This window comes from Dipodomys spectabilis, unplaced genomic scaffold (assembly GCF_019054845.1).
Source record: "Dipodomys spectabilis isolate Male_0828 unplaced genomic scaffold, ASM1905484v1 ptg000298l, whole genome shotgun sequence".
NCBI classification, from domain to species: domain Eukaryota; kingdom Metazoa; phylum Chordata; class Mammalia; order Rodentia; family Heteromyidae; genus Dipodomys; species Dipodomys spectabilis.
This window is the reverse complement of record NW_024870975.1, coordinates 721,465-749,061: the sequence shown is the minus strand read 5'-3', so window position 1 is coordinate 749,061 and position 27,597 is coordinate 721,465.

Sequence of the window (27,597 nt, the reverse complement as noted above, 5' to 3'; positions counted from 1 at the left end):
CTAGGGCCGGGATAATTGAAACCTGGTGACACACCCTGAGCCCTAGGTCCTTCCTGAGGCTGCTTCCCCCTGCAGTTGGTGACCACACAGCTCCTGGATGTCATGAAGTTGCTGAAGGGTCAGTGGCTTAGTCCTACATACTGGCTTTAGGCTCTGAAATGTTACTCACAGAGATTGTGAGTGGTTAGCTCCCTTGATCCAAGGACTCCAACCAAAGCTCGCATGCTCCCTTCTTCCTTCCTTTCCTCTTTTTTTTCCCTTTGTCCTTCCCTCCTCTCTCTCTGTTTCCTTTCTTTGTCTTACTCCTGGCCTTGAATTAGGAGCCTTGGTGATGTCCCTGAGCCTTTTACTCAAGGCGACCAGTCTAAGGCTTGAGGTACACATCCATTTCTGGCATTTTCTTTTTGGTTGTTAGTTGGAGATAAGAGTCTTACAGTCTTTCCTGCCTGGTCCTTAAGCTTTGATCCTCCCATATCAGCCTCCTAAGTAGCTAGCATGACAGGCATGAAGCACCAGCATCCAGTTCAAACCAAGGTTTCTTTATGTGCCGTGGAACCAGCACTGGAACCTTTCATCATCTATGACAACCCTCACCCCTTCAAGCATGGCACACACTGTTACTATTTTTTGGATAACTAAATGAGCATCTGTCTATGACCATACTACAGAAAAGTCCCATCCAATTCATGTAAGCATCCTGGGGCTGGGGGGGGGGGGGGCGAGGCAAAGCCTGATGTAGCTCTCCCACAGTTCTCCCTCTTCTCTCTTCCCACCCTCCTGGTGCCACCGCACTTAACTGTTTTGGCTCCCAGGATGTGAGCCACGATGTTCTCGCTGGATTCTGGGGCCACTGGGATGCCTATCTTCCCAAAGATCTCTGTCCAGTGGCTGACCAACTCTGTGGCACTCAATTCCCCCTCAGGTGTGAACAAGGTTGCCATGAGCTAAACCCCTGGCTCAAGTGGCCTCCTTTCCTCTCTGTGAGACCAGACAGGATGGCCCACTATATGTGGCCCCCAAGTTGCATGTTACAGAGAAAGGATTCTCGAGGCATCCCGGGTTCCACTTCAGGTGCTGAAAATCGTTCTGCTCACAGCTGGCAGGCTGGGGATGGCAAGGTCACTCTCTGCTCCCCATGACATCCTCAACTGTGGTGGTCACCCTAGAGAGAGCTGTAGAAGAATCAGCAGTTGCCAGAGAAAGGCAGTCAAGGCAAGACATTCATAGCAGGAGACCATCTGGCTTGGGAACTCTGCCTGTGCCTCTTTTAAAGTCACTGTTTGACCGCTGAATTGGTTCATCTAATTTAACCCATGAACCCAGGCATTAGTGGAAATTGCCAGCTTCAAGAAAAAAAAAAACTGGAAAAGGTGGCATTTCACTTGTCCCAATCAAACTTAAACGGTTCCAAAGTCAGTGGTCCCCTTTTCCTTCCAAGCAGCCTACAGCAGGTTACAGAAACTGGCATTCAGAGAGCCCAAGCTAACTGCCACGGTATGATACCGAGCAGGCTCCAGGAGGGGAAACTTGCCTACCACTGTCCAGCTGGAAACGGCCCAGGTGGGACACAGATTGGAGACTGCAGGACTCCAGGGAGGACTACACACGGATGCACTGCCCCAGGAGGGAATCCACGCCCTCAGTGGGGGCCCAGAGCCCCCTGCCCAGATGCCCACAGACACCGTCAATGCCCTGGGTAAGGTTCTCCTCGCATCCTTGGTTGTGGTGAAGCATCTGCCATGTTACACCGTTCACCACTTCCCAGACACTCCTAGCTTCACAGCCCCTGCCCTACTCCCACCCATCTCGTTCCTTAATTATGTTTGGCAGACACAATCCCAACCCTTGAATTAACTCCAACTATACTCATGAGAGCAGAGTGTCTGGCTGGAAGAGTGCGGCTGTGGTCACACTGGCCTCACAAGCCTTCTGGCTGAAGACAGGACAGGTGTCCACTCTGTTCTGTGGTTCACACAGGCCTCCTAGGGTGTCCCATGCAGGTCCAGCAGCTACTGTGGGCTGCAAGAAAGGGGAAGAAGGAGGTGGAAAGAGGTGGAAAGGCACATATACTGAAACCTTCCCCAAAGGAGCCATGAAATGGTGAAGGAGAAAACAAAACTTGTGGCTGGGCTCATACTGGGCATTATGAAAAAAGAACAACAAATACACACATACACACAAATAAACTGCTTTTGCTCTTTTTAGATATGGTGACTTAAATATATTTTCATTTTTCTCATCTCCTAATCTCCCAACACACACACACACACACACACACACACACACACACACACACACACACACACACACAAATCCAAATGGGTCACACAAGACTCACCATGCAGCACCTGCAATTTGCCAACTGATCACTGACCTGAGCACAGTCAGGCTGTACGAGGAGAAAGATGATCGATATCTCCCTCCCTCCCTCCCTCCCCCTCCCTCTCTCTGTCTCTGTCTCTCTCTCTCATATACACATACACACATACACACACACACACACACACACACACACACACACACACACACAGACTCAGAGAAGTGCCTCTCCTGAGTTTGTTGGTTCCTCATCTGGGCAATGTACAAGCTCGAGCATGGCAGTTCCCTTGTCAGAACCAGGGGCTCCCACCCAAGGGCAACACTGCTCTTATAATGCAGAACCACCCTGCCTCTTCCTTTACCCAGGGCCAGACCTTTCCATTGGGAACAACCAGCCTTGACCCCCATTCACCAAAACCCTAGGCCCGGACACTGGGTCAAGGAATCCAGAGACATGATTCCTCAGAGCCCGGAGAGAAAACACAACAGGCAGTCCTGGTGCCTCCAGAGAAGTGTCTGACTTGGGGTGGAAGCGTTGTTGGGGAATTTGATGGGGTCATAAAGGCTACATACATGGATGGACTCCCTACTTCCAGCCTAGATGCTTCTGGGCTAATTGGCGGATTATTGAGGAGGACTAGGAGACCAGAAGGACCAGGAGCACCAGCAGAAGCAGGCAGAGCTGGGAAATGTGATCACCCTGTGAGTACTGTTGACAGCTGGGGTGGGCGAACAGGACAGGTGTATGTGTGTCAGAGAAGGTGTGTTCCTCCCAGATAGTCACCTTCTGACCCCCAGTGCCCTCACCTCCCTAGTGGGTTCTTCTGGGACCTCCTCAGGTGAAAGAGTGACCTAGCACAGAAGACAAGGGCTCAAACAGCAAGGGGGGCCTATCTCCTGCATCCAACACCCCCTACCCCCAGCAAAAAGGAAAAGAGCCAAGAAGGCAGGTGTGGAGGTGCTCCTCCCCACATCTGACTAAAGTCACTAGGTTCCCACCTGGGAGAGGAAGGGTGAAGATGTGGCTTTCACTGCTCTAGGCCAGGGGTTCTGTGGTGCCCCTTCCTCACTGTATCTGACCTTTTCCTGTATCTGCCCTTTTCCTGGGACACTGGCCCCTAGGAATGGGGGTGGGATCCTTGGGGCAACACCCACCCCCCTCTCCTGGGGCGCATTTGTGGCAGAGCCAGGGTGGACTGTGGGGTGCAGGGGAGGTGCGGGCAGGATGGAGAGAGGAGACAGGAGGCGAGGGTCCGGGTCTGTGGGGGAGGAGGAAGGAGGGGGTCAGGGGGTTCGCCTGGTGCAGGAGTCGCCAGGTGTGGTCCCATAGAGTGGCCACTCATGTACGCTGCTGGGAAAGCTGTAGGCGATGGCTCTGGGTGCACCCAGGCCCAGAGTGCAAGGACCAGGGGCAGGGACTGGGTCGGGGCCTCATTCCAGGCAGGGACCCACCATTTCTGCTGGGCAACTGCGAAAGGGGTCTCGGATCAGATCAGGCAGAGCCATGTTTGAAACGCTGCTCTGCTGGGAGGTGGAGGGGGCATCTGCCGGCGTCTGTGCTTGCTGCCACCCCTGCCTCAGCTGCCATCACCAGCACCACCTCCGTCTCAGCTGCCTGCTTCCATTGCCTCCACCACCGAAGCCACCGCCGTGCTTCCCATGCCAGGACCTCAGATTCAGGGCAGCCATGGCCGCCGTGCCCCCGTGGGGCTGCCCGCAGTGATGTGCCTGCCTTGCTGGCTCCAGGTGCTCTGTGCTTCTGTTCAGGACTGCGCTTTGATGGCAGCGACCACCAGCCTCTGGAACAGCTTCCCCTCATGCTTGTGCTTGCTCTTCTCTCTGCTTTCTCTCTCTCTGTCCCCACTCCACTCCTGGGCCACCACACAGGCCTGCCTGCTCCCCCCCATCACTGCCACCACAGTGTATCCCAGGGCCCCTCCCCCTCCTCCACTTGGCCATGCCCACTCCTCCCCTAGGCCATGCCTCCCACCCCTAGCTGCAATCACAACCCTTACTGGGCTCTAAGGCTTCCAGGCCATGGCAATTGCAGCATCACCTCAGCTCAGCACTCTCCCCCAACCCCAGTACCTGCCCCAGGGATTGAATCTCCCCTCAGCTCCACCCCTGGAGAAGATTCTTCTCCATCCCCCTTCACTCCTACACACTAAGAAGGTGCATGGTGACCCTTGTGTATATGTGTGTGTGTGTGTGGGGGTGTGTATGTGTGTGTGTGTGTGTGTGTGTGTGTGTGTGTGTATGTGATGTTGGGGATAACTACCTCTCAAGGACTCAGAACATAGCACTCTTTGGGATGACACACAGCACACTTCCAAAAACAGCGCAAAGCACCCTGTGTAGAGTACTCAGCACACAACACCCTTTGAAGGAGGGAGTCCATAGCTTGCAGCGTAAAGGACTCAGCACATTGCATGCTTTGAAAAACTCAGCACATAACAACTTTCCCAGGGGCTCATTACATAGCACCTTCTGTGATAAGACTCCACACAGCCCTTTGAAAGGCTGAGTAAAAAGCACCCTTTGTAAACCACTCATTGCATAGCACCCTTCAAAGAAAGCACATAGAAGAATTTTGAAGTTTTCCGCACATACCACACTATGGCAGGACTCAGCACATACCACACTGTGGAAGCACTCAGCACACAGCACCATTTGAAGGACAATACAGAGCACCCTGTGAAAAGGACTCAGCACACAGCACTCAAAAAACACACCTCATCCCTCTCTTCTCAAGGGCACAGCACATATTAGGAACTTTTTGGATGAATTAGCACACCACACCTTTTGAAGGACTCAGCATACAGTATATTGTGTAATGGACCCAGCACACAGCACCCTTTGAAAAACTCAGCACGGCCCACTCTTTTCAGGGACTCAGAACATAGCAACCAGCACCTTTTTGAGGACTCAGCCCATAGCTGTATGTCAAAGGTTCAGCATTCATTAGAATTTAGGGTGCTTTCTTCAGTATCCCCATTCTTCAGAAACACTTGACAAATCCTACTAGTTCACATTTAGCCAACCTGTGTTTTATGGGGGAGGGTCAGCTGGGGGTCTTGAACTCAAAGTTTGAGGGCCCTATCCCTGAGCTCTTTGGTTCAAGGCTAGAGCTCTACCACTTGGAGGCACAGCTCCAATTTTGTTTTTTTGGGTTGTTCTTTGACAGGTCTTATGGTGATAAGGAAGGCCAAGTTGGGGTGTCTGTGTGCAAAGGCTCTTAGCTCAGCCTGGAGCTGACCTCTCTCTTCCTGGTGCTCCTGGGAAGCTGGGCCTCATGGAGCTCTCTTGGCCTAGGGTGGAAAAGACCTGCTCTGGTATCAGCAATCAGGGTGAACAAAAGTCAGCTTGGCCCTGGTCACTTCTCAAAATTGAACTCTAGAGGACAATGGCACGGGGCTGCATATCCCGCATCGGGCCACCAGGGGGCAGGAGTGGCCCACCATAGGGATTGTACCTGAGAGTTGAGTTTACTCTTGCTTCCTGGGGTCTCCATCATGCTTCCAAGTCACCCTGGACAGGAAAATCCTTGAGACACTTACCTACAATTAACAATCAAAAAGCAAGTGGGGCTGTAGCTCAAGTGGCAGAGCAGTAGCCTTGAGCAAGAAAACTCTACACCCTGAGTTCAAACACACACACACACACACACACACACACACACACACACACACACACACACACCACATGCATGCAAAATCAGAGATTTCTATAAAGCAATCTTTGGATATTCTCTACTTTTTCCCCACTAAGCCTGGTGGCTGCTGGTTTAGGTGTCTGATGCATACACCACTACCTGGCATCTTTAATTTTGGGGAACAGAATGGGTAGAAGGTCATCCTTCTCTGATCCCAGCTCCTTGATTGGGTCATGGTCTATCCAGGCCCTTTGGGGCTCCTTTACAAAATCGCCAAGATGCCTTCAAAAGTCATCACATACTGGGCACTGGTGGCTCATGCCTGGCATCCTAGCTACTCAGGAAGCTGAGATTTGGAGGATCACGGTGTCAAACCAGCCTGGGCAGAAAGTGTGTGAGAATCTTATCCTCGATGAACCGTCAGAAAACCAAACTGGTCCTTTGTCTCAAGTGGTAGAGTGCCAGCCTCGAGAATAAGAGCTCAGGGAGAGTGTTCGTGTCCAACAACAAGGAGAGGCTTTGCATGTTGGGTTTGGGATTGGCATTGGCCAAATATAATTGGAATTTTCAAGTGCTCCACTACAAAGCAGTGCCTCCTTAGTCCTGTGCTGGTCCATCGTGTCTCATCCCCTGGCCTTGTCAATGCTTTGGGTCAGCATGGCTCTGTATGGAAGGAAGGGCTCCAAGGAGGAAGATCCCAGAGCAATCACCCCACCTCCTTCTTCCATTCTCACCCTGCTGCTTCTGCTCTTTGTCATAGACTTTCTTCCTTGAATCCATCCATGAGGTCATCACCACCAACATAGTGGTGAGTGGTGGGTCTGGCCTAACTCAGAGGTGGAATCAGAGGTGGAAGTAGGTCTGGGATTAGGAGCTTCCACCCTGGGTGTGGGCTGAGCCCAGGGTTGACCTTTATTTCATCCTGAGCCTTACAGTGGTGGGAAGACAGTGTAGACTCCACATTGAGTCAGGTAAGATTGAAATCTAGAAGAATCCTTGTGTGGGGGAGGATGTGGGGCCACTGCTCTTGATACTCCTCTCTCAGGACTCCCCTGTCCCTCCCTCATCCCTCAATGGTAGAAGAGAAACTTCAACTAAGGGTGTGGGATTAGGGGGTGGGGAAGTATTTTGGTGTGAACCAGAAGTGCTTCATATTCATCCTAGCCAATACTTCCTATTTATCTGAGGAATGGCCATTTGGGTTTGGGAGGGGTGCATCATCCTAGCTGAGAAGGTGCGTCAGTGGTAGAGTGGTCGCCTAGCATGACTGAAGGGTTAGGAATTGATGTGAGACATTACACTCAGAACTATATTGAAGGAGGAATCCAAAATTAGTTACCAAGATATACACTTAACACACTGTTTTAAAAATGTAAGCTAAAGGAAATAATTTATGAAAAATTGATTCCTCACAGAAAAAGCTGGAAGGGGAAGTGGGGCTCAACTGGTCGAGCACCAGCCTTGATCAAAAAGAGCTCAGGGAGAGTGGCCAGGCCCTTAGTTCAAGCCCCAGGACTGGAAGAACAAATCTTTGTTGGAGGCTTTTTTCCCCTTTGAAAACAATTTATTGTTATAAGCATAACATGGGTCTCTTCCCTGGCCACCAATGGGCCATTATATCCCTTGAGCTTGGGCCACCTCCCGGCAGCCTCTGCCCTACCCAACCCCCAGTTTAACCTTCCCATCACCCAGCAGATGGAGGTCTGAGAGAAGGCACCTGACCACCTACTTCTGGTGGCTTCCAAGGCTTTTGAGAGTCAATATGTCACATGGAGAGTCATTATCTGCATCAGTCTACAGAAGAAAGGGAGGGAGCCCTCCTCCCCTGAGCTATGGGCAGATCTGTATCTGGGGCATCTACAGCAGGACGTGCTCCTTGGGGGAGTCCTCTATGGTGATGAGAACCCTCACCTATCCTCTGGCAGTTTCCACGCTGTCTTCAAGTTGCAATTCTTCAAAACCTTTCTGCTCCTCCCTCATTTCACACACCACAGGCCCTGATGCATCTGAAGCAGCATTGGTGGGGGGGGGGCTCAGCCTGTGCTGGCATCTGAAGCCTGCTGTCCATGCCTTCCTCTGTGAGGATCAACAACAGCTCCTGCAGCACTCTCCTCTTCTTCATCTTCTCCTGGGACAGCCAGCATACACACTTGGCTTTCTCCCCAAACAGCTCATTCAGAGCCAACATCTGCTCTTTACACACCATGAGGGATTCCTCAATAGTTTGGATGTGTGCTGACAGCTGGCTGCATCGATGGTGGAGCTCACCTGCTGGATTCTGGAAGTCCACCTCATCAGGCAGGTTGTGGACGAAGCAGATTTACTTCTTGGACGCCCACATGTCCTGCTTCCCATCCCCATGAATGCTGTGGTGGCAGCACATGTGGCAGGGGGCTGTAGCTCCAGCTCAGTCTGTCACTGAGCTGCCAGATGGGCCAGGTGCCTGCAGCTGGCCCACCGCTTCTGAGGTATGATTTCTCCCCCTGTAGATCTCAGCCTCAGTATGTTAACAGAGCCTCATCCATCTACCAGGCAACATGGAATGTGGGCATAGCCACATTTCTTGTATCCCATTGGTCAGAAAGAATCATGAAATAATGGGGGTTTGGCCAGAATCCTGTGATGCAGGCAGAATGGGCAGAGTTAAGATGACAGTGGCTCCCCCCAGCCCCTTTCCCAGGGAACTCTGTCCAGTTCAGTTAGGGACAAGAGGATGACCTGCTTGAGCCAGATGGCTGCACAGATTGTTGTGTGTGTCTGTTTGTTGCCAGTCTCGGACATTGAACTCAGGATCTGGCACAGTCCTTGAGCTGCTTTTGCTCAGAGCTAGCCCTCTACCACTGGAGCCACATGGCTCTACTTCTGGCTTTGTTGGGATTGAAGTTGGACAGGGGTCTCAAGGACTTTCTGGCTTAGAGTGACTTGACTATGATCCTCCTATCAGTCTTGTAAATATCAAGGAGGAGCTACTGGTGCCTGCCTCATCATTGGTTTTGCTGATGTTCTTGGACACACTCAAGTGTACACCTAGCTGCTAATGTAGTAACTGCACAGCTGTGTTCGCTGCTCTAGATTTTGAAATTTTCTTCCAGTAGCCCTAGTGATTTGAGCCCAGATTCATGGGATAGGCACATAATATACAATTACAAAGCACCACAATATACAAAGACCACGTACAAAATGAGGTTCAATATTCTTCTTTGTTGTTTCCTTTTTGTCTTATTGATTGTCTTTTAAGGCATTAGGGGCTGTTTATTTCTCATTACTGTTGATGTAACTTCAATAAATTACCAGATTTTTCAAATAAAATAAAGAGATATAAAAAAGAAATATTCAGTCATAAAATAAACATTTCAGTGATGTTTTTTATTCTAGTCCTGTTCTCTGTTATCTTCATATAATGTTGAGATGAGTCAAGCATATGTGTAAATTGACTCGTATTAAGCACATCGAACTCTGGAATCTTTGGGTTTGATTTCTATATCAACCACCTAGAAAAGAAAATTATCACTTGCTTCATGTCTTAAGTAATCTACTTAAAACAAGTTGTATTAATTTTTTTTCTCTTAAAATACGTTTTCCTAGTCCTGGGTTTTATTATATATATGTATATATTTATTATTATTATTAATTGTGAAAATACCCTATAGATTGGTTACAATTACATGGGCAAGGTAATAAGTACATTTCAAACATTTTTGCCTCTTCCTTTCTTTCCCCTTCTCATTCCTTCACATCTCCCCGTTGGTATAATTTGTGGAAGGGAAGGGAAAAAATAAATTGTTTAAATAGAGATACAGGCGGACCCATTGCAACAATAAAATGTACAAGAAGTTCTGTCTAAAAACCATCTTTACTAGTTTTATTAATTTTATCAATAGATCTCATAATCTATGGAATTGATTCATTGCAAAAGTATTTGATTTCTTATTTCCACTGGATTAATATTACATTTATTTTACTTTTTTTACACATGAAATAATGACATTCTTGTGTATAAAACATCCCTGTTTTTCATTTTGGTTGCCAAAATGGAATTATTACATACTTTGAAAATTTAACTTTAAACCTGAACCTTCAAATTTCACTAGGACTTGAATTGTGTTACTTACAAATTTAATGTTAAAAGAAAAAGCATTATTAAATACAAAGCAACATTATAAGTTATCATACCATAGTCCCTGAATTGACTTTATGATAAAAAACAATTATATTTATATAACATGATATACATACTCAAACAAACTATGAGACATGGAAACAGAAGTCTCCTATTTTGTTTTGTGTTTGTTGTTCTTTATAGTTTGTGATGAAACTGTCTTTACCTTACGTGTGATATATTCATTGTACGTCTTCAGGAAGATGAGGGGTGGGCACAGAGCCTTAGGGAAAAGGGTAAAATATTGCAGCAGTGGAGTTCATTGAACATTGATGAAAGTAAACTATTTAATACATGGATGGGGACAGGAGTGAGGGACTAGGAACAAGTGAGGGAACCAAAGTCATTTCATAAAAGGAAATGTACTCATTACCTGACTCATGCAATTGTAATCCCTCTATAAATCACCTTAATAATAACAACAGAGAAATTTTTTAAAGTCAAATAGAATATTGCTTTTTAGAATTCTAGAAGCTTTTTTGTTCACTGGTTTGAGCTGTTTGAGTCTATCTCTGAAAATAGCTACATTGACATTCATTGAGTGAATTCGTGAGTTACTAGTAGATAAAAGTCAATTATGATTGCTTGTATGTTTTTTTGAAACTCTGATTTATTTATTGCTTTAATCTAATTTGTATTATTTCTGTCTACAGGTTTTTGGTTTGGCTTGTTCCTGTTTTTCAAGGACCTAGTGGTGCACCATTAGTGCTGATTCAAGATTGTTCTAATTTATTGCTGTACATACTCAAAACTATACATTTTCCTCCGAATATTGCCTGTGCTGTTGTGTCCCAGAGGAGGTAGTATTTTGTGTGTTCACTTACACTGAATTCCATAAACGTTGGAACTTCCCTCCATATTTCTTCAGTGACTCACTAATGATTTAGCAATGTTTTATTCAGTCTCTGTGATTTTCAGAATTTTCTATGATGCCTTTTGATGTCAATATCTAATTTGGTTCCATCATAATCTGACAGGATACAAGGAGTAATTTCATTTTTATTTTTGAATTTTCATAGATTTTCCTTATGATCTAAGATATATATTTTTGGAGAGCATTTCATGGGCTGCTGAGAGAGATATATATTGTGAAGCTGCTAGGTGAAATATTCTGTACATATCTATTAGGAATACCTTGTCATTGCAGTTACTTAGGTCTGAAGATTTTTTTTTGCTAAGTTTTTACCTGGCTGGCCTATCCAGAGGTAAGAATGATGTGTTCAAGCAACCAACTATGTGTTTGGATGTATGAATATTTCTACGTTAAGTGGCATTTTTCTGATGAACTTGGGAGCTCTAGGATTCAGGGCATTGATATTTAGAATTGTTATATCCCCGTGATGGAGAGTTTTCTTTGTCAATATTTAATGTCGTTTTTTGTCTGTTTTTACTTTCATCCAACTTTTTATTTAAAGCCTATTTTATCTAATATTTGTATACCTACTCTAGCCTGTTTATGAAGTCCATTTTTAATCTGTGAACCCTAAGATATGTATTCAAATGTTTTTTCTTTCATGCGATTGCTTCCAACATATTTATAAGATTATTTCTTAGTTGCTTTGCATGTCCCTCCCAACGGTATAACCCTTGCTTTCACTCTATTTGATGTTGATATAATTTATGGAGGGGAAGGGAAAAAACAAATCGTTTAAATAGGGATACAGGTGGACCCATTGCAACAATGAGACATACAAGTCGTTATATCGAAAACGAACTTTACAACTTTGGTGGGGGGGGGGGAAGGAATGGAGGTGGATTCAGTGAGGGGGGAGGATGGGAAGGGATGGGATGGGGAAACAAAGGAGGAGGCTACAATGCTTGATAAGAAATGTCCTCATATCTTGCCCATGTAATTGTAACCCCTATGTAGAGTATTTTCACAATAAAAAAAGATGATGTACAGAAGGGTTACAATTATATGATCAGATATTGGACACTCTTTTGAACAGTCTCACCTATTCCCTCATGTTCTCCCAGATTTTCCATTTGAACCTCCCTCCCGTATAAGTTGTATAGTTCATTTTCAATGTAGTGTTTATTGAGTAGCACTGCTGCCTTTGTTCACCATTTGCCCCACCATTTCTCTTTCCCCTTGACTTTTCCAAACTTACATATAAGACCAAAGGTACAAAAATCAAAAGAGCAACAGAAGACAGGAGGAAAAAGCAAAATAATAAAACTCTCATTATCATTTCTTCTAGATACTTTTGCTGAATATTATTTTATATGATAATACTCATACAACTATTGAGCCTCTGTGATCTTCTCCAAAGGGCATCCTCCATTGATCTCACTGTATAAATTTTTTGAATCCCATATAATATATCTTGTCCATGTTTAATGTTTTCTCTTTTACCATCTAAGTGTGTTTACTTGTAGAATTATAGGCACATTCTAATACAACAAATAAGGGAAATCAGGCAACCTACATACACACACACACACACACATATACATACATACATATGTACATATATATACAAGACATATATATATATAATTTTATTGATCCCTATTTATAAGTATGTATATATATATATACACATATATATACATATATATATATATATATATATATAAATAATCAAATTCCATTAATCCATCAGAAAGAATAATATTGCACCATTCTTAAGGAAAATGAAATACTTAGAAATAATATTAAGTGAAATTAACTGCACTCAGAGAAACCTAGGTTGCATGATTTTCTTCATTTGTGGTAGATAGAAGGTTCTTATAAATGTAAAATTCTTTTTTAATTAATTAATTTTCTTGTGAAAATATCGTACAGAGGAGTTACAATTATATGGGAAAGATAACAAGTTCATTTCTTATCAAGGATTGTTGCCTCCTCTTTGTTTCCCCTTCCCAACCCTTCCCATACAATTCCCACCTCTTCCCACCTGATCCTCCCCACCTCCACCAAAGTTGTAAAGCTCGTTTTTCGACATAACGACTTGTACATCTCATTGTTGCAATGGGTCCACCTGTATCCCTAGTTAAACGATTTGTTGTTGCCCTTCCCCTCCACAAATTACACCAACATCAAATGCAGTGAAATCGGGGGTTATACCATGGGGGTTAAACATACTGGATGGTATACAGACAGGTACAAATGAATTATCTCAAGTATCAGAGCCCATGGAGAGTGAAATAGTGTTATTATTCTCTTAAAAGATTAAGTCAAAGCCCCACAAAATAAATACCAATAAATGTGTACTGCAAGAGAGGACAATGGGGACAATGTGAGAGGGGTAGGAAATTGAAGGGAAAAAGGATAGAATACAGGCATTATACTATTGCATACTTCCCAGAATTGAAATATATAAAGCAAGTAGTGTGAAATGGGAGTGAAGATATTGAAATGGTAACACAATTCCAGGTGCATTGTACACATAAATTGCTTTGTTAAATGGCAAGTAATTCCATACATAACATAATATTGAGATACGTAAAGACTGGGGTTGATTGGGAGGAGTGGATGAGAATATTGAAAGGGGTGACATTGACCAAGATGCACTGCATCCATAAACTGTTTCAGTGAATGGCAACTCCTTTGTACAACTTCTTAAAGATATTAAAATATTCAAAAAATTAATTATGATAGTTGACTAGAGAGTTGCACATCAATTCAATTCCCATTTAAAAATATTTTTAACCTGAAGGTTTGGAGACTAAAGTTCAAATAATAAAACATTATGAATCTTTTTTTCTGAAAATTGAAATTTAAATCAAAACTACTTTGCTTTTTGTCAATCATTGGGCTTTTATAAGAGAATACTTCAAAGTAAGTGGCTTACAAACATCAGGAGTATATTACTCATAATCTAGAAGCTTGAACATTGATTATAAAAAATGGTTATTCAAATCAATTCCTTGTCTTATGGAGGTCTACTTTCTAGTTCATTATACTTTATTTGCTGGATGTTCACATGGCAGAGTAGTTATATTGGGCTTCTTTTATCAGGATCATTATTTCAGGGTCATCTCTGAAAGGGTAATTCTAATGTCACCAGACAGGTGAATACAATTTCAAAATATGTATTTGGGAGGAGTTACATCGTCCAATATATTTTGCAACTTTTGCTTTAACTCAGTGTAGTTTATCATTTGGATATTATTTCATAGAAAATAATAACTTAAGGACAAACCTATAACAAGTAAATTATATGAATGATTCTTCTTACAATGGGAATATTTATAGTGATAGCAAAACGAAGTATGATTATTTTGTGGCTCTTGAACTACATCAAAGCTAATCATGTAAACATGGTGTAACCTTTCTAAAGCCCTTCTGATGTATTTGAACAATCTCCATTGAGTTAATTGCTTTCAGAAATACAGATCTCCTTTGATTTTAATAATGTCTGCTATGAGGACTCCCACAGACACCAAAATTAGAGGATGCTAATTTCTCTGATAAAATACATAATTGTTATGATTAATATAAAATGAAGATTGTAATATTATTAGCATTATAAATACTAGAGTTCACATTATATAATACATTTACATCCTTTGGTTGCATCAATTTTTAGAATATTTATAAGTAAATGTAAATTGTTTGTAAATAGTTATTTGATGATGTATAGAAAATGAGAAAAAGCTTTGTGTACGTATTTACTACAGATACAAACATTCACGTGGTTATTTCTGATCCTTCATTTGTTGGTTTCATTCATGCATAGAGAACAGGCAGATAAATGACAATTACAAACTTGCATTTACTAAAGGGTTAACTTACATGAAATTTATGTTGGGCTAAATAGCAGATTTTATAAATTAAATTGTTTTTGTTCCTTCCTTCCTTCCCTCCTTTCTTCTTTCCTTTCTCCCTCCTTCCCTCCATCCCTACCTCTCTCTGTCTTCTTTCTTTCTTTTTCTTTCTTTCTTTTCTTTCTTTCTTTTCTTTCTTTCTTTCTTTCTATCTTTCTTTCTGTCTGTCTGTCTTTCTTTTTCTTTCTTTCTTTCTTTCTTTCTTTCTTTCTTTCTTTCTTTCTTTCTTTCTTTCTTTCTTTCTTCCATTCTTCCTTTCTTTCTTTTACTCAGAATACTTCTTAAGACTATAGAAAAATACCAAATGTTGTACTCCAAGGTGTTATGAGGAATTATACCTATTAAGTAGATTAATATTAATTTTAATAACCTATGCTATATCTTAAAACAAATTTTACTAAAAACCACTTCACAAAAGTTGCAGTATATGTAACAAATATGACTTTTCATGATATCGTTTATTTCTTCAAACTAAAATAAGAATTTAGACATAATATTTTCCATGTCTCTCTGTGTATGTGTGTGCGTGTGTTTTGTTCTTGTAATTTGAACTCAAGGCCTATCCCTTAGTTTTATTCACTCAAGTATTGTGTCCTAACATTTGATCCACAACTCCACTCCTGTCTTTCTCTCTCTCTCTCTCTCTCTCTCTCTCTCTGTGTGTGTGTGTGTGTGTGTGTGTGTGTGTGTGTGTGATTGAGATGTGTCTCACAACATTTCTTGCCAAAGCTGGCTTTTAACTGCAGCTTCCAGAGTACCCAGGATTAGAAGCTTGAGACACTCATATTCAGCATGGATATAATATATCTAAATATAAAATAAATTTCTTGTTATTTGACTTCCAGAGGTCAATTTAACAAATTAACATTTAGATATTGATTTAGTTATTAAATCTGAACCTGCACTGTGGAAAAATACTTTTCATTTTTATGAAAAAATATACACTCGAAAGTTTAAATGACAGAATCTTTGGACAAATTGAAATACTCTATTATTCAAAAGCGACAAAAAGATCATTAATCAAATGTCTCATGTAAGCTAAAATCAATAGGCTCTGTCAGGCTGAATGAAGCAATTTGTCATTAACATTAATTTTTATCTATTGTGGCTACATGATTTTCTATTCTTTTTACCCTAAACTTTTTTGACATAAAATGTCGATTCATATAATTTTTGAGTATGCAGAAATCTTAGTTACTGGTCATGTATTTCTGAGGGTTGAGTAGAAGTCATTTCAGAGGTTAATTTCATGTATTTTATGTCAACACTGACTTTTAGAAATTGAATCAATCTAAATATGAGATAACTAAAGCAAGATATTCCATGACTTATCCAATTATTCCTATAGATCTGAATATAACTTATTGTTGAATGGCAGGAAAATCATATTATACCTACTCTCTATAGAATTGATAGTATTCATTTTCCTTCTACTTGAATGAATGAACCTCACTATAGATGACAAAATACTTGAATAAAAATGCAATAAAATTATGAAAAATTCAAGTCATTATTAGTTAGATGAAATAGTCATTTTTGAAGATAAAAAAATGAAATCTCTTGACGCTTCCTTATCTGTTAAATAAAATGTATTTGCACTCAAAATATTTCATTCATGTATAACCTAACCAACTCTGAGCCAAATATCTCCTCTGATTAATTCAAGTAAATATTTAGGAACAGAAGTTATACAATTGTACAGAAATGTCTACCCACCACTCTAGAAATTAAATCTGAAATCATAAAGGATTGGGATTAATAATTAGTTTTCACTATGTTGCCATAAAGAGGTGGTGAACATTTTCAAGTGGGCTCAGTTGTAGAGATTTGGTCACTCTGAACTTGTGATCAAAGAGGACAATAAAATCAAAGTCCTTTCCTCTTCTTCCTTCTTTTTCTTCTCTGTCTCCTTCTCCATTTCCTTCTCCCTTTCCTTCTCTTTCTTCCTCTCCCCCTCCTCCTTTTTCTTCCTCTCCCACTCTTATTCCTCCTCTTCTTTTTTTTTTTTTGGTCGGCCGTGGGGCTTGAACTCTGGGCCTGGGTGCTGTCCCTCAACCCTTCAGCTCAAGGCGAGCACTCTACCACTTGAGCTACAGCGCCACTTCCGGTTTTCTGGTGGTTTATTGGAGATAGGAGTCTCACGGTCTCTCTGCCCGGGCTACCTTTGAACTGCGATCCTCAGATCTCAGCCTCCTGAGTAGCTAGGATTAGAGGTGTGAGCCACCAGCGCCCGGCTCTTCCTCCTCTTCTTTACTTCCTCGCTTCCATGAAAACACATACTCCATCACATGTTCCTGACATGGGGTACTGTGCCACCACCAACCCAAAGCAATGAGGATAAGAAACATGAACTGAAATGTATAAAATCAGAAGCCAAGATTAATCTTTCCTCCTTTTAGGTTAATTTTATAAAGTATTTTGTCATATTAATAGGAGACTGACATTTAGTACATGCTCTCATTTAGTACAAGGGATAAGATTTATTAGAAAATCTGACCAACATCGCCCTAATGAAATGATTGATTAAATTAATATTATAGTAGGGAAAATCTACTTTAAAATTAAATCTACTTGTACTTCAACAAGAGGCAAAAAACTCATCACTATGATTTGCTATGAAAAGACAGCAGAATTCAATCTGTTCCTCAATGAAATTGACCTATAATTGGCAGTATTGTCAATTTTATAAATTATTTATTAAGACTGAAGAACAAATGCCAACTCAAACTTCGTGATATAAAATTTACTTTGCCCTTGTAAACAACCTTTGAATTCTATCTATATTTGGTCCCTAAGATGACTTGTATTTTATTCTAAGCATATTTTTAATTAACTTTAAGTACGTAATTGGGGGTTCCTGTTTGACCATGCAGTTTATGAATAGTGTTTAGTGAGTTATTTTAGTTTCCTTTTTTATCTCCTGAGGTATGAACTCTGGGCCTGGGCGCTGCCCCTGAGCTCTTTTGGATGAACACTAGAACTCTATTACTGGAGGAACAGTCGCACTTTCAGATTTTTCTGAGATTTAAGTGGAGATAAGAATCTCACAGACTTTCCTGCCTGGGCTGGCTTCAAACCTCAATCCTCACCCTCCTGATTATTTAGGATTACAGGCATGAGCCACTAGTGCCTGTCTTAATACAATGCTTCCTTTTTTTTTTGGCCAGTCCTGGGTCTTGAACTTAGGGTCTTGACAATGGGCAATGTCCTTGAACTTCTTTTCCTCAGGCTAGCACTCTACAATTTGTATCACAGTGCCAATTCCATAATTTTTGTTTATATAGTACTGAGGAATCAAACCGAGGGCTTCACACTACCACTAAGTCTACCACTAAGCCACATTTCCAGCCCAGTATAATACATCTTGATGATAATTTTCCCTCATCCTTCTCAATCCTATCTCATCCCTCAATTTACATAATTTTGTAGAATATTCACTGACTCGCAATATCATATATAGTCACTTAGAGGATATGCCACAGATGATATTTATTGATAGTCTCATTCACCAACATAATAAACTTATGCATTACAGAATTCTGTGATTTTAATTTCTAAATTATCTCTCAGATTCACCCACTACTATTCTAAAATTTTTCCTAAGGTTAATGCAAATGCAATCTGTAATGCAATCTGTAATTCTTTGATAAAGTACAATGATTCATAGAAAGTTAGAGTTGGACTATGAACATCACCTTCAGTTCTAGAACATTTTGTCATCATAACCCTCTCAAAATACTCCAGTATTTATTAGTAGTCACTTCCTGTCATCATTTGAACCTACTATCCATTGGCCAACCATTACTTCATAGTCTACCACTGCAGATGTGCCAATTTTAAAAAGCTAATTTAATTAGAAAATGAAGTTTATTTTATCCATTTCTCCCATGTAATATTAGTGTTTCCCAAGTAAGTTCATGTAAATTTTTCTCAATTATAGAGCATATTGTTTTGTATGCATGTGTATAATTGTATAACGTTCTCAATTGGCATTTCAATATTTTATTATATATTATTGTAAAAGGTTTTGCTATGTATATTCTTGTACATGTGTCTCATTGGGCATGTGTTGAAATCTATTTTGTATATAAAATTATGATTCAAAATGCTGGATAATAGAGCAACTATATGTGTAATATCTTAAAGATTGTCAGTATGTTTAACCAACTGACTATATCATTTTAAGTGCTAAACACCAATGTATAAGGATTCCAATTTCTACATAGTGGTTGTGCAGTGCTATCTTGTTTCTATTTCCACAATGTCTAGGTAGGTTATGATCTTTCCATATGTTATTTGGTTGATGATATATTATTACAGAGATATGTATTTGGACTTTTAGATAACTTCGTCAGGGTGGTTAAGTTTTTCATTGGCATTAGTATGCTCTTAATATATTTCTGATTCAAGTCTCTTTAAATAAGTGTATATGTATACATACTATGTGTACGTATGCATATATTCATACTTACATGTGTATATATACAAATAACTATATATGTATACACATAAATGAATATGCAGATGCATATATACATGTATATAGACATATATGTATATTATTGTTTTCATTTGTCCGTAAGCTATCATTTTACTTTATTTGCCAAACATGTCCTTTATTGACTTTAGCAATAAGCAGTCTTAAATATAGGTTCAAGTCTAACATTTTAGTATTATTTTAGACACCAATGGCCTTCTCTTCTAATGAGCCATGAGCCCCGACTGTTGACCACATTTCTTAGTTTGTTTACACAATTACTATAATCATGTATTTTCTCATTTATTATTGTTTCATTTCACCACAGAATCTGTATTTATCCTTTATGTCATGCTTGAATACCAATGCATTTGGAAGATATTAATTAATTGGTGTATATTAATTTTATGAAGAAATCGTATTGAAATATTTTGCACACTCACATATTGATCAAGGGCCGGATTAACTTGTTTCTGTCTTTCTCTATTCCCATATCCCTTTATTTTTCAATGGTTTTCTGGGAATGTCTTTGTGCTATCTCCACACATCGTCAAAATCTATTTCAGTGTTGTTCACCCACCATCATTGAAAATTATACCATGCTGAATATAAAGACAAAAATCTAAATAAGTAGAGACATATAATTTTTACGGATTGGAGGATGCATATTGTCTCCTCCTTCCTCCCCCATTTTTTTGGTCATTCTTGGGGCTTAAAATCTGGGCCTGGGTACTGTCCCTCAGCTCTTCACCTCAAAGTGAGTGCTCTACTCCTTGAGCAACTTTGCCACTTCTAGATTTCTCATGGTTAATTGGAGATAATAGTCTCACAGACATTCCCATTCCAGCTGCATTTGAACCACAATCCTCAGATATCAGCCTCCTATGCAGCAAGGATTATAAGCATGAGCTATCAGCGCCCAGCTTCACAATTTTATTTATAAGTTTTTGACAATTTCTTAAAACACCTGACCAACACACTTTGATTCATTGACAAAGGAATATAAACTGGAATATATTTCTCTGTCCAATATTAAAACTATTAGTGTAAAATTGTCTTATTTGTAGAGGAAAGATTATATAGCTCAATGGGTCTGTAGGGCACCATATTAGAGCCACATACATATTATCAAGGAATATTTAATAAAAGTGTAAAACCAAACACTTGTGGAATGACATTTTCTTTAATAGTGGTGATAGATTAGACAGTATTGGGGAGAATTAAAAAGTGAATGTTGACTTAAATATAATAATTACTTCAAATATTCTCTTAAAGCAGTTTTTGAAGGTGGCATATAAAACAAAAAGGGGGATGTAAATATAAAGCAAAGGAAGATGTCTTGACAATTTGGAGATGAAGCATACTTAAATATGGCATTAAAATTATAGGAAAGGAAAACTTGATATAGTAGAACTCAATAAAAGTGTAAAATAATTTAGTCTGTAAAAGCTCATATACAAGTAGTGAATAGAAGTTGGGAGCAGGTGGCTCATGTATCACATCCTAGCTACTTGGGAGGCTGTGATTTGAGTATTGCTATTTGAAGGCAGCCCACAAAATAAAGTTCCTGAGAATCTTATCTCTGCTTAATCAGCAAGAAAGCCAGAACTGAGGCATGACTCAAATGGTAAATTGTTAACAAAATGCAATAAATCTCAGGGACCCTGAGTTCAAACCCCAGGACCATACATACATGTAAAAATGTAATAGTAGTAATACTAATAGTGATGATGATGATGATGGTGATGATGATGATGATGATGATGATGAAAGGTAGCCATAGTCAAGGATAAAATAGTTACAATTCCTGTATCTGAAGCATGCCTCAAACCTAGAGTGTACATAGAACTCTCAAAACCTAATGTTAAAAAAATCAATTAGAAAACATCAAAATACCTCTTGTGAAAAATAAGCACAAGAAAATTATCATCAGTCATCAAATGAATGAACATTAGAACTAACATGACATCATAAAACATATATGAGAATTACTTCACATAATACAATAATGTCCATACTAAATGCGATCAAGAAACCGAGAAACTGGATGCTGGCAGGAAAACACAAGATATAAATGAATGGGATTACCACTCCATACTTCATAAATGTGTAAAAATAATTATGTAGTAGGTGCCAGTGGTTCATACTTGTAATCCTAGCTCCTAAGTATTCGGAGAGCTGAGAATCATGGTTCAAAACCAGCCTAGGCAGGAAAGTCCCTGAGACTCTTATCTCCAATGAGCCAACAAAAAACTGGCAGTGGCTCACGTGGTAGAGCACTAGCTTTGAGCTGAACAGTTGAGAGAAAATTTCCAGGCCCAGATCTCAAACCGCACAGCCGCCAAAAGTAAAAATAAACAGGTAAAAATAAATATTTTGACATAAATGTTAAAATATATATTCTAAAACTCTTTAAATCTTCATCAGATATAATAGTTTACATAAATGTAGGGAAGTGTTTTCTGGTCTTAGTCGTCATTGAATCAATTGTGTAAATCACATATTTCTCACTCAATTCATATTTATGTTTATATACTCATATGTCGTAAGTATAATTAACTGATAAGTGATAGCCAGTGCTGTTTATGGAATCTCTCTTGGCTTTCTAACATTAACCCTTCTACCCTAAATCTATATGCCCTCCAACCTTGCCAGAGGTTTCATTTACAGTAAAGTTACTCATTTTATTGAAGCAGAAAAGTATAAGCCATAGTCATTGTTTGGAATAACTGTCACATTTACATGCATTTCACTTAGTTTAAGAACCAGGCCAGTAATGGCAAAATGTCTTCTGACCTATTCAATCTCGTAAGTGATGAAAATCTTTGTTATACACCTATTTTTTGACTAACATCTTATTCCTTAGGAAGATCTTTTTGTGAAACTCTGTGCTCCTGATTAGAGGATGGAACAAAGGCAATAATGAAAATAGCCAAGGAAAATACTTGAAAACATTTTAAAAAGCAATAACAGACACTCTTGTTTTCACTGGTTTCAATGAAAATGTACATTAAAGTATCACGTTTTTGTTATCATTTAAACTTCAATTAGCAGTGTAGAAGGGAACAGAAAATTTTGTTTGAAGAAAGCTTGACTTTGAACAATTCAACATAAGCATAATGGATTTATCTTGCTTTTTTGTGTAATTGCCAAAATAATAGAGAGCAATGCCCAAATGCAGGAAAAAACTAAGCCAAAGCAATAAACTTTTGCCTATAAAATAATTATGAAGTTCTGACTCTTTCAAAATCAGGCTTGCAAAGAGGAAAAGTGTATTTGCTTTGGTGTGAACAATAAAAAATATAAAAAACCTTTATTAATGTTTTACATATCTTGACTAGGATTTCTCTTGTTGAATAAGAGGAAAGGTATGAAAAAGATCAAGATTGTTTGACTATTCCCAAAGATCATTCTTATTTATTAGCTATAGCAACACAAGTAGCCTTCGTTACTCTTAGTATCATTCTTTTTTACATTTAGAAGCATTATTTGTTGCTGGGTTATAAGCTGCAAACCCTTAAGTATTAATAAAGAGTCATTTCCTATGAGAGGAAAGTTGCTGTGTAAACAAACCTAAAATATCAAAGACAGAATAGTGGAAACTTTTCTAGCTATATCACAATCTGTAGGTGTAGATTTTGTTTCCCATTTTTCCAAGGGACCCATTTTTGTTATCTTCTTTTTCACCATCTAGTGATCTTATAACATCCTAAACCATTCTGGAATTGTTGTATCTTTAATGGATTCTCTAATTTCTGTTGGAAAGTTAGGAAGGATAGAAAACTGAATTTCTGTTTCTGTTTTACTTCATTTTTTATTACTTTAGAAACTATAACTCAAAATGACATAAATTATCTTTATAATATTAGGAGACAGATTTCATTTCCATATTCTTACCTTAGCTTTCTACATAACTGTAGTACTTATTGATCCCCAAATGTGAAAATAAAGATAGGGAGCTCCTTATTTAGATATTATTTTGAATTTCAAGACTTCATTAATGCAAGGCCTTTAGTAGTATGTACATCATACATGCATACAAAGCCATTGGCAACTTTACCTTATTCTCAGAAACTAGGACATGTGTTGTCTCTGTAGTTGCATCAGTAAAAGGCTGTAGTTGACTTGGTTTACTCTATCAAATCTGTCAAATTTCTACAAGTTAAGTGGCTTGTATAATCCGTATTTATCATTTTAGTTCTAAAGGACAGAAATCTAAAAGAAGTCTCACTAGATTAAAATCGAGCCACCGACAGAGCTGAAATACTTTTCAGATGATTCTAGTGGAAATAGCATTTACTTCCTGTTATGCTTTCCAGAAAGTTAAGAATCTGGGTTGTTGTCTTTTCCTTTATCTTCTAATGTAGCAACTTTACATCTTTCTGAAGGTTCTTACCCTAATCATGCCCCTTTCCCACTACAGCTGGGACTTTTAAGTACCCATTTGAATATACTTCCCCCATCTGATAATTATTCAAATTTGGGCTCCTTGTGTAATGAAAGGTGATTATTTTACAAACTTAGATAGATAGATAGATGGATGGATAGATAGATAGATAGATAGATAGATAGATAGATAGATAGATAGATAGATAGATAGATAGATAGATAGATAGATAGATAGATAGATAGATAGATAGATAGATATGTGTAAAATGCAAATCTACATTTGAGGAATTAGATATTTGGGGATGATATTTTGGGAAGGTATTTCACTGCCTACCACAATAAGTGTGTAGCATTCTTTCTAATATAAACTGTTATCCTTTCATTAAATTTGAACAACAGATTTCTTCTATGAATTATAACTAAAAAATATTTAGTTCCTGAAAGCAATTAATCTTGGTTAAAACATCCTCATGTACTAGAAGCCCTAAATCCCAGAGAGCAGCTCCTGAAGCAGTGCTGGCACTGGCACTTTTTATACATTCTGTTTAAAATCTTCTCTTTTCAAGAGCATTTGACTGGTATTATTTCGGGATTATGGTTAATATTTATTTGTCAGCTATTTTAAAAGACTATACTACACAATACTGGTTCTCTTTTTCTAACTTTTTGTGTCATCTATTTCTGAAACATAGTTATTTGAATTACATGAACTGCTTAGGAAAAAGATGTCTTTGTGTGTATGTCACGTTAAAAATGTACCTAAGGGGGTGGGGAGAGATTGGGTTGGTGGGCGGGGGGAGGCAGGGAAGGGATGTGAAGGGTAAACAAAGAAGGAGCCTACATTGCTTGATAAGAAATGTACTCATTATCTTGCTCATGTAATTGTAACCCCCCTGTACTGTATGTTCACAAAAAATAAAAATAAAAATAAGAAAAATAAAAAAAAATGTACCTAACAGCTATTTATCTTAAAATCATTTATTTTTCATTATGTTTAGATTCTGGTAAAATTTAGCCTCTCAACTCACAAAATGTTAATGCAGTCTTATTTCATGCCTGCCAAAAGCAAACAACAAATTACTATTTATTTAAAAATTATTTAAAATTTTTTAAAAATTACTATTTATTTAAAAAACTATTTTAAGAAATTAGCCAAGGCAAATGGTTTATTAGATATTTAGAGTCATGGTCCCACATTATGGTGGAAGCCAGACAGGGAAAAATCATATTTTTATTCTTCTTCGAGCCACTCTGATTTACTTTTAAGTGGAAGCAGAATGTTATGGATGTCAGAGATGACTGTTAGTGGTGCTTTACATAATAATGTCACATGTAACAGCCCTATGAATCCTGCAGGTCTTAACACTGTACTTCATTAGTGATATCTGGCTTTTCCTGAACAGTTTATTGGAGATAAGAAGCTAAGGAAACTTCCTGCCTTGGTGGGATTTGAACCATAATCTTCAGATCTTAATATTCAGATATTTGGATCTCCTGAATATCTATGATAGATAAAATAATAATAATAATATATAATAAAATAAATATAACAATAAATAATATTTGAAAGTGTTCTGATCTCAAGAATGAAACTTGGGGGAAAATGATGCAGTAAAGTTTATTGTAGTGTTCTTCGCACAATTGGGAGGGCATCACAGCAGAAGTGTAGTATTTTTTCACAATAGTGATAAGCAAGTCATGATGTGAATTTAGGAAATTTTAAGGTGCACTTTACAAATTGGAAACTGTTGTGCTAGGATGACTTTATGGCATAAAAACTTGGGATTGATTGTCATAGAAATAATAGCTTAGTCTGATGAACAAATGTATACTTTTCAGGAATTAATTATTATCGATAGTTCATAGGTTTATCTTCTAACAGAATGTGGCCATTTTTTGTTGACTTTTAAATATGTAACATCCCATTGGAAACTGCATCTATTACAGAATTAAATAAAAGGCAAACAGATACTATTTTAAATGTCTCTGGTATGGCATGTTCAGAATTTGAAAATGAGTATTTAGTAGTCATAGGAATTTTGAAGAACACATATATTTTGTCCTCTTAGCAATTATTCAGTTTTAAAAGTTAGTACTTTCCATAGAAGAGAACCGTTTTCTGTTTTAGTATGAGACATTACTAAAATAATGTTTTTTCAAAATAATGGGAAGTATATTCTGAAAATATTGTATAGTTTGATAACATTCAAGTTAATGACCCTCTGATAAAGAAAGGGGTAATTGAATAATATTGACTATACCTATACAGTAAAATTATATTTTATGTAGCTTATATTTTAATTAAATTTTATTTTCAAGGGGATATATAGAAGGGATTGAAGTAATTGTAAGGTAGTGAATATATAACATGAACTTTTTACCCACTCCCTCATTTTCCTTACTGTTTTCCTTCATCCCAGTACCCCTAACAAGTTGTAATGTAAATTTCCAACATTTTGTTTTGTGAGAATTGCTCTTGCATTGGTTTGCCCTTAGACCTTTGTCTCGCCATTTTATTGTTCCTCTTCCCTTGCCAAATTAAGATATATATATACAATGACACATGATACGAAAACAAATACAGCAGGGAACAAGCCATAGGAGAAAACACAAAAGAAAAAAGAAATCACATAGTACATTAAAAATAACAACCACAATGAAAAACCTCTGTTTCCATATGTAGGAGTTCATTTTGCTCAGAATCATCTTACACATAGCTATTGAACCATTGTGCTCATCTGCTAGGACAATCCTAGATATTCCTACTTATTACAAATGAGGGAAACCATGGAATCTATTTCTTTGTGTCTTGTGTATTTTACTTAGTAGGATTTTCCCAAGTCTTTCCATTTCCTTATGAATTGGCAGCATATAATTCCACAGGGTATATATATATATACCACATTTTGTCAATTCATTCATCTACTGAGTGGCACATTGGTTTGAAACATGACTGCATGTAAGTATCACGTAGGGCCATTCAAAAATGACAGATGCCACTTCCCCAGACATTCTAAAATCATGATTTCTATATAAGATAGGATTTCATGGTGGTACAAGTGTTGAGATATGTGGATCAGCCTAATGTATAACTTGCACTGAATTAGGCAGGAAGGTATCCAATATCATTTAGGATAAGAATGGTAGCGACAAAATATTCCCTTGAGAAAGATACAGGAGGTTGCCAGAAGTATGAAGCAGTTCAGATAATTTTGAAGGAATTAGAAATGCAAGCGCAAGTATGTCTCTTTAAATAAAAAATTATGTAAGTGGAAGGGCAAAAGAAGCGGAAGAGAAGAAACAACTGACCGCAGATCATTGTCCCAAGTATAAAAGGACATAATGTATAACTTCCAAGTTAAAAAGAGACCAATATAATACATCCCACTTAATTTAGGTTTTTTTTTTTCCAGGGCTGAGGACTGAACCCAGGGCCTTGCGCGTGCCAGAAGGGCACCCTTCTGCTGGGATAAACCCCCAGCCCCAGTCCCATTTAATTAAGGTACTTGCAAAATGTTTACTTGGCTTTTTCCTAGTTTAATGCTCCAAAATAAATGAAAACGTACTTCAACCTGAACACTAACTCTGATGAGCCCTCTTTTTCTCACTTTGCACTTGGAAGATAATCCCTAAGTTGATTATGTTGTAGCTGACTAGAGTCAGACTAAGGGGCTTCTACTTGTACAATTATCCCAGAATAGTTTAAAGCAGCTTCTCCTGAAGATATCCAATTACATTGTCTGAAGCTATACTTTGAACACACCCTCACACTTGAACACATAATTTCAAATTACACTTCAGCATTTCCGTGGCACATTCTACTTTGTG